We start from the raw sequence: 9,615 nt of genomic DNA on the forward strand, positions 1-9,615 counted from the left end.
GTTAATGTTCATGAGTCCACCGTCAGGAGAACACTGAACAACAATGGCGTGCATGGTAGGGTTGCAAGGAGAAAGCCACTGCTCTCCAAAAAGAACACTGCTGCTCGTCTGCAGTTTGCTAAAGATCATGTGGACAAGCCAGAAGGCTACTGGAAAAATGTTTTGTGGACAGATGAGACCAAAATAGAACTTTTTGGTTTAAATGAGAAGCGTTATGTTTGGAGAAAGGAAAACACTGCATTCCAGCATAAGAACCTTATCCCATCTGTGAAACATAGTGGTGGTAGTATCATGGTTTGGACCTGTTTTGCTCCATCTGGGCCAGGACGGCTTGCCATCATTGATGGAACAATGAATTCTGAATTATACCAGTGAATTCTAAAGGAAAATGTCACGATATCTGTCCATGAACTGACTCTCAAGAGAAGGTGGGTCATGCAGCAAGACAACGACCCTAAGCACACACGTTGTTCTACCAAAGAATGGTTAAAGAAGAATAAAGTTAATGTTTTGGAATGGCCAAGTCAAAGTCCTGACTTTAATCCAATCGAAATGTTGTGGAAGGACCTGAAGCGAGCAGTTCATGTGAGGAAACCCACCAACATCCCAGAGTTGAAGCTGTTCTGTACGGAGGAATGAGCTAAAATTCCTCCAAGCCGGTGTGCAGGACTGATCAACAGTTACCGCAAACGTTTAGTTGCAGTTATTGCTGCACAAGGGGGTCACACCAGATACTGAAAGCAAAGGTTCACATACTTTTGCCACTCACAGATATGTAATATTGAATCATTTTCCTCAATAAATAAATGACCAAGTATAATATTTTTGTCTCATTTGTTTAACTGGGTTCTCTTTATCTACTTTTAAGACTTGGGTGAAAATCTGATGTTGTTTTAGGTCCTATTTATGCAGAAATATAGAAAATTCAAAAAGCTTTCACAAACTTTCAAGCACCACTGTAGATAGAGAACCAACCATCCAACCAGTTTGGAAACCTGCCTTCTGGACTGGTGTGCGTGTTTGTTCTGTATTTGGCTTGGCCTCTTGTCAATCATTTTATAGACACACCCCCAACACCACATCACAGCCTCAGAAATCATTGAACAGTTCAAAAATCACCAGTCAATGAGGTTTGGGGGCGGAGCTTTGTGGACAGGAAATATAGGCATGGCCCTTTGCCAAAACTCCGCCCTACAGTGGTTCAGCTCGAGGTTGCATGAGCAAGGACTCTCTCTTACAGGGCTCGACATTAACGCTTGTCCGGAACAAGTGATAATTCATGTCGGACAAGTTCATCGTCTCAGTTACTTGTCCGATCGGACAAGTGCCAAAATACGCCGATATTCGGGTTACATATCAAATTTATCAGTTTATTCACATGATTTCCGAAGCATCTCACTCAGCATATTGTTTTGATGAATCACCGGATGTTTCTATTCGGAAAGAGCGATGTGCGCATGCGCAATATTCCACTTGCGAAACCGACCAATACCACTTCGTGTATTTGAGCTGAAAAGTAAACGGTCGTTTATGACTGGTTTTAATCGTGTTAAACACGTGGATTTGTTGACATTTCTGTTGGCGGGATCATTATCCAACTGTATATTTACGTTGAGTATATGGTAATTTCCAAATCTTTGAATTGTTGTTGATGGTGTTCATTATATAGCCGAGCGTGTGCTGGCGGGGAATGTGCGCCTGCATGCGTGTGGATTGACAGGGAGTGAGGTAGGAGTGGGGAAAGTTATCTATGAAATACCAAGCTGTCAAATGGCTGCTAATTAGGTTGCCGGCTGTATTAATTAACTAATTGGTAATGGGAGTTTAGGAATTTGAAACATAGGGCTCTATAATTTAGATATAATTATGGATTATTTGAAATTCTTTTTTTGACCATTAAATACCATACACTGAATAATTAGACAATTAATCAGTGGAGGATATATATTCAAAATTAATAATTTAAAAATGAAAATATATATACCGTAACTAATTTTCTGGTTTTCAATTTCTCATAAATAAATTAATGATTGATGGAGTCCAATTGATGGAGCAGAACTCAAGGGTTGATAGATGAAGATGAATAAACACTATTTGTATCCATTCATCTGTGAGTCAATAAAGGTGTGGAGGTTTTCATAAGATATATTATCTTGTCATTTGATAACTAGATTTCAGTGTATAATAAGTGATTTACAGTATTAATCAGTCAATTTTGTTATCAGTTGTTTTTATTTGTAGCATTATTTGTTTCTCTTGTCCAAACTAGTGATATCTCATCAAGTCATAAATTTTATGATAATGTTATTTTTTGTGATTTGTTACTGAACTGCAGAGTACTGATCTGTGTGTGTATATAGAAGGGCTGTAACGATACACCCAACTCACGATTCGATTCGTATCGCGATTTTTGACCCACGATTCGATACGCCCACGATTTTTTAAAAAATGTTTTTTAAAAGTAATAAATTTGACTTATTAACATTTACTTACATTAACTATTTAATAACAAATAATTCATACCACTGCAGAGAATGAGTAATATGTATGCAAAAATGAACAAATGTATATCCAAAGACTGTTTTATTTCTCAAAATAATACTGTTGAGCCGGAAGCTCTGTTTTTTTCGGTTCTGAAAAAGTCATTTTTCCAAATCGTGTAAATCCGTTAAGATTTTTTTTTGGGGGGGGTGGCTCTCTCACTGTCTCACTCTCATAGGGCCAATGATTTTCTGTGATCGCGGAAAACAGATGGAAATTACGGAATTTTTATGGTGAAACATTGCTCGCGTGTCAAAATGTAACTGCCGCAGAAGGCTTCCGCCCAAGCAGACATGCCTTCAGTGTTGCCAGATATTGCTAACGTTTTCCACCCCAAAATATGTTCAAAACCAGCCAAAAAGCACCTAAACCTGCCCAATCTGGCAACACTGCATGCCTTTCCGGTCAAGTGATTGTGATTGGCTTGTGGCACACCTAGCCAGCCAATGAGCTGCTTGTTTACAGATTCGCTCCCCGCGTCGCAACCAGAATGGCGACCGCTTAAAAGAAACGAATGCTCTGCCAGTGGCGAGTGTGGACGTTGCGTGACTCGCAGAAGATTGTCGCAGGTCGGCGAAAAAACGACTTACTAATAGATATAAAAAAATAAAAGTAATTTAAGTAAGTTTAAAATGTAATTTAAATAAAAAGTAAAGTATTCATAAATTGAAGTTTGGAAGCGCCTCTGTTTTTGGGCTGAGGAGAAGTTTGAAAGGGTGTACCGCGATTCTGCCTTCTTGTATCGCGATACGGATCATGGCTCTGCGTATCGCGATTTCGATTCATATATCGTTACAGCCCTAATATATATATATATATATATATATATATATATATATATATATATATATATATATAAATAATGGTTAGTGTTCTGGATCTCATAGTATCGTTATTTTGTTCTTAATTTTATGTTCATAATTTCTACTCTATTGGAATATACTGCTTCTGAACTTCAGCATAATAATTGGCGAATCCGTCTGTTTTACTATATTTTTGAACTTTTGCCTCAGTACATCAAGTATTGATTACTTTTGATTCATAGATATTATGCATATGTTGTGAATTCGGAAACAAATGCCATAAAGATTGTTGGGTTACAAATAGTTTGTGGGGTTTTTTTCTCAAATATATTTCTTCAGACAAGTCAACTTCACATTCGGACAAGTAAATTTCCTTTCAACTTGAGCCCTGTCTTATGACATGACTAACTCGAACCCGCATTCGGATATTCAACAAGTTATAACAATAATAAACCTGAAACTTCCTCATTTGCACTATTCCGCACTACCTCATCTTAACAGCTGCTAGTTTGTTTATACTGCTTATTTCATGTTTACCTGCTATACCTCAAGTGCCCTGGACTGTTTGTTTATTTGAACCAATTTATGTGTGTGTGTGTGTGTGTGTGTGTGTGTGTGTGTGTGTGTACTGGGTGCGATTTGCTGGGGGGGATGGGGGGGGGGGGATCATCCCCCTCTCTGGTTTTTATCTCTGCTGAAAAAAAATCCTCGGGGACAACCCCGTCAATTAAACAAACAAACCAAAAAAAAAAAGTTGACACGACAGGCATGTTGTGACACAGTTTTCTATGGTCTACATTGCACTCACTTTCAAAATGACCCGAAGTGGCAGTCTGATGTTCACGAACGTCCCCAGCAAATAGATACATTGTAGATAATAACAATATCTTTGCGTTCTCATAGAACGCAAAGATATTGTTATTATCTACAATGTATCAATGTATGTGCAGGGATGCAAACAGCGCGCCTTTTGGCGGATGCCGCCTTTTTCTTTAGGGGGGGCGTTGGAGTGTCTGATTATAATTTCAAAGTAAATTCTGTATTAAAATTACTAAATAAGCAAATCCGTTACAGTCCATGAAACAGGAAGTATAAGGATGAGAAAAAAACAGTTTAAATCGGAAAGCTGCGCACAATGTGAACAAACTCATCAGAGCAAACTGTTCATTTAGTAATCATGTATTTTAGTGATTTTCGAGTCACTGTCCATTTAATCCGGAGGGAGAGAAACATCACAGCAACGCGACAAGCAATGCGAACTTTGTTGTGTTAGTGTTCGTGTATTTAGTCAGAGAGATAGGAAGATGAATTTACTGTACTATCTCTGGTTTAGTGTTCGTTTTCATTTAGTGTTATTCATTTGATATCATCGGATGTTATTGAGCTGTTAGCCTATTGTTACCTTAATTTTGTGACCTTTCATGATTTTAAAAAAAAAAAAAAACCTTCCCCCCTTCTGGTTTTTCGACAAATCGCACCGTGTGTATATATGTGTATATATATATTAGGGGTGGGCAAAAATATAGATACGGCGATATATCGCGATACTTTGTCTTCCGATTCAATATCGATACTCAATTTGAATATCTATATTTTTTTCAAATAATAAATCATGTTTCAGACGGGTTGTAAATCCAGTCCGACTTCCGCATCTCCGCTCCGCAAGGTGTCGCTGTGCCGCTACCTCACTGCAAGGCACTCTTCGTCTTCTCTTTTTTTCCCGGTGGTTGCAGTGAGGAAAAAAAACCAAGCAAGCATGGCTGTTAACGTAAACCTAGAGACGCCGCCGAACTTTAAGGCAGATGTTTGGAGGCACTTTGGATTCCAAAGGAAAGGAGAAAAAAAAAAAACAGTGAGCTGGACAAAGAGTACGCACTTTGCAAAACCTGTTTCGCTCCAATTAGATATTCAGGTAACACAACAAACTTGCGAACTTACTTAGCACGACACCACCCCGACATATTAGCTCAGCCGGAGCCACCGAAACCCGACCCGAAGCAAACTACACTGGACAGCGCCAAAGTCCTCCCGTCTACTTCAGTGATGTGTGACTTACTGTAACTGTGAACTTAATTTTGTCATTTAAGGCCAAAGGCAAGAAGCTGCACTTTATTTTGCATTTTCAATTTTAGTGTGTGTGAGACACTGCATTTTATTTTGAGTATTTACTCAAAGTTCAGAAGAAACATGATTCACTGAGGTTTCAATTCAGTTTCAGTGTGTGGACACTGACCCACACTGCACTTTGTTTCATAATTGTGCTCAGGGAGACGAAGATGCCCACTGCACTTTTCAGTGTGTTTCAGACAGTGTGTTGTTCCTGCAAATATGTTGTAACTTGCGCTTGTATAGTTACAATAAAATGGCATGGATAATTTGAATTACATTGTTTTGACTCAGTTTGTCCCATGAATTATCACTATCATCTGATGTACATACAACTCGGATTTTAAGATGCATAATGCAGTTTACATTTTTCAGTGAACTATGTAGAATATCGCAATATATCGCAATATTGTATCGTGATGCGTATCGTATCGTGACTCCAGTATCGTGAGGTCCTTGGCAATACCCACCCCTAGTGTGTGTGTATGTATATATATGTGATTGTTGATCATAAAGTCTGCTGGAAACCGCATATTAATCATGTTAAAGCAAAAATAGCAAAGATTACTGCAATTTTGGGGAAATCAAGACACATTCTGGACTATAAATCACTACATACTCTGTATAATGCACTCATACTTCCATATCTGAGCTACTGTGTGGAGATATGGGGTAATACCTACAAATCTAACCTGCAGCCGTTATGCACATTACAAAAAAGAGCAATAAGAATTGTCAATAATACGGGATATCTTGAGCATACAAACGCATTATTCGTAAAAGCACACACTCTGAAATTCACGGATCTGGTTAAACACAAGACTGCACAAATTATGTATAAAGCAAGACATAACCTTCTTCCGGGTGAGGTACAAAATACGTTTACAGAAAGGCAGGGTGGGTATAACCTGAGAGGGGAAATGAATTTTAAGAGAGTAAATGTTAGAACAACTCTGAAAAGTATGTGCATAACAGTCTGTGGGGTGAAATTGTGGAATGGTCTGGAAAACGAACTCAAAAATAGCACCAACATAAAACTGTTTAAAAAATTATATAAAAACATGTTAATAAAAATATATGAGAATGAGGACAGGCAGACTATATAGGTGATGATGAAATTGAGAGTAAGTCTGTGACTGGTATTCTTGTATTTAATGTATAGTTATAGGTATGTGTATATGTATGTACTGTATATATGTACTGTATGTGTGTATATATGCATAAGTATCTGTATATATGATTTGATTTGGTCGATATTATACCATGTCGGTATGTTTTGGTATGTTGGTATGTTTTCTTTTTTGCTTATTGCTTTTGTTTTCTTTTGTATATATAGTTTATTATGGTGGAAAGTGACATTTCATTAGAGGTGGTATAGAGGGTCAGGATTGGATAAGTTATTACTTCTTAATCCTTTCTGAACATTATGTTATTGCCTTGTGGCTACGCTATTCTGTTTGTTTATGATGATGTTTTGATTATTGTATTCTCATCTCATTATCTCTAGCCGCTTTATCCTTCTACAGGGTCGCAGGCAAGCTGGAGCCTATCCCAGCTGACTACGGGCGAAAGGCGGGGTACACCCTGGACAAGTCGCCAGGTCATCACAGGGCTGACACATAGACACAGACAACCATTCGCACTCACATTCACACCTACGGTCAATTTAGAGTCACCAGTTAACCTAACCTGCATGTCTTTGGACTGTGGGGGAAACCGGAGCACCCGGAGGAAACCCACGCGGACACGGGGAGAACATGCAAACTCCACACAGAAAGGCCCTCGCCGGCCCCGGGGCTCGAACCCAGGACCTTCTTGTTGTGAGGCGACAGCGCTAACCACTACACCACCGTGCCGCCCTGATTATTGTATTTTTTATTTAAAATTTTTTATTTTTATATCTTTCTTCTTTATTGTTCAGAATAAAGTAATCAATCAATCAAATATATATATATATATATATATATATATATATATATATATATATATATGAGTGTTTAGTCTACGTCTAGTTCCTATCTAGAGTGTTTATACTGTTTATATTGTTTGTTTTTTCAATTATTCTATTTTTATTTATTGCATTGCCTGTTTGCACCGTGGGTCAGAGAGGACTGATATTTCATCTGTGCTGTATGTCGAGCATGTATAACATATTTGACAATAAAGTTGACTTGACTTGATCAATATTCATGAGGATCATGAAGATTGAAGAAGGGTTGGGGGCGTGGCTATAACATGACTGACAAGAAGCCAATCCAAATACAAACCGGAAATCAGGTTTCCAAACTCTGACAGGGTTTTTTTTTTTTTTTTAATTTAAATACATTTGTTCTGAGACAAAGGCTTGAATTAAAAAAATAATTTCGATATAATTTTCCACATTCGTAAGAAATCAAAAATATTGACTAGAACTTAGGGAACGTAATTACAGTTAGCTGAAAAAAAAAAATAGTGTTATCACTTCAAAATAAATAAGAGCATTAACAGTAAATATCCACAAAGGCCAAACAAAATCACCTGTCTGAATTCTGAGTATGAATAACATCCAAGTTAACTTTAGCTAGGCGGCTAAAATTAGGCTGCTAACACGCTAGCTACAACTGTTGCTAAAAATAAACACTGCTAGGCTACATGCACTAGCGTTAGCAACACAGCTAGTCGAGCTCTCTTCTGTTCTGTTTGCTTCTCTTCTCAAATACTCTGTGTGAATGAAATGGCGGTGAGTACCTGTGTCCAAGGCGGCTGACTGAGCGAGATGTCCTGCGATAGTGGAGGTCTTACACGGCACCACTGAGTAGGAAGAAGCCTCCAGCGTCTGTCTGCAAAACAAACACAGAAAGGAGGTTCACCCTCCCTGCGTCACTTCCGGTACCACAGAACACCAAAAAAAAAAAAAAATCGTCACACAAACATGAGAACCCGCATCATCACTGAACACAGCCATGCCACGTGTATAATCTCACTCATTTTTATGATTTCTCAATGTTTTTTCTTCTTCACTCTCATGATCAGTGTTTTACAGAATGACATTTCCATGCCTGGGATTGAGCAGACACCCCTACCTCATCCAGATCAGCCAAATTACTGAAGTGATTTGGAGTCTCTCATCTCATCTCATTATCTCTAGCCGCTTTATCCTTCTACAGGGTCGCAGGCAAGCTGGAGCCTATCCCAGCTGGCTACGGGCGAAAGGCGGGGTACACCCTGGACAAGTCGCCAGGTCATCACAGGGCTGACACATAGACACAGACAACCATTCACACTCACATTCACACCTACGGTCAATTTAGAGTCACCAGTTAACCTAACCTGCATGTCTTTGGACTGTGGGGGAAACCGGAGCACCCGGAGGAAACCCACGCGGACACGGGGAGAACATGCAAACTCCACACAGAAAGGCCCTCGCCGGCCACGGGGCTCGAACCCGGACCTTCTCGCTGTGAGGCGACAGCGCTAACCACTACACCACCGTGCCGCCCCCATGAAGAGCATTATCAGTTTAAAAAAAAACCCTGCATTTTGATAAGTTAAAAGAACTAAAGGCTGAATCCACATAGCTTATGTTACCTTCCCATGATCTTTTTGAGTGTGTAGGTCTAGTACATATGAAGCTGCTCTTGAATACCTGGGCTTATTCAATTATTATTGTTGTTGTTGTTGTTATTATTATTATTATTTATTTTTATTTTTTTTTAAATCCTTGTTTCCCCAAATTATTATTATTTTACTTTATTTTTTTATTCTTTTCTTGGCTTGAAATTTACTTTATGGTATTGTTTATTGCTGTTCTATGTTTTATAAAAGGAAATAAGGTGGAAACTGCTTTTTACTATCTTTGTCTTAGTAGACAATGTCTACTTTACCCTCTGTATCACTCTGGTTTTCATCAATAAACAGATTGCCAAAAAAAAAAAAACCTGCTGGGAAAGGAACATGGCAACACAAGTATGTTCTTTCTTTTTCACTGCCATCCATCCAGGTGGTGTAGTGGTTAGCGCTGTCGCCTCACAGAAAGAAGGTCCGGGTTCGAGCCTTTCTGTGCGGAGTTTGCATGTTCTCCCCGTGTCCGCGTGGGTTTCCTCCGGGTGCTCCGGTTTCCCCGACAGTCCAAAGACATGCAGGTTAGGTTAACTGGTGACTCTAAATTGACCGTAGGTGTGAATGG

The 9,615-nt window shown here is 38.9% G+C and overlaps 1 protein-coding gene across 4 annotated transcripts in view; it reads right to left on the minus strand.

Annotated features, from left to right (window-relative positions):
* The window catches only part of LOC132894135 (kelch-like protein 28), a 49,522-nt gene extending 41,229 nt beyond the window's left edge, over positions 1–8,293 (minus strand). For all 4 annotated transcript variants that reach the window (XM_060933500.1, XM_060933499.1, XM_060933498.1 and 1 more), the window contains exon 1: positions 8,178–8,293. The gene's annotated coding sequence lies outside the window, so the exon portion shown is untranslated. The remainder of the gene's footprint in view (positions 1–8,177) is intronic.
* Positions 8,294–9,615: the final 1,322 nt, after the last annotated feature.

The sequence above is a fragment of the Neoarius graeffei genome, chromosome 11, assembly GCF_027579695.1.
Source record: "Neoarius graeffei isolate fNeoGra1 chromosome 11, fNeoGra1.pri, whole genome shotgun sequence".
NCBI lineage: Eukaryota > Metazoa > Chordata > Actinopteri > Siluriformes > Ariidae > Neoarius > Neoarius graeffei.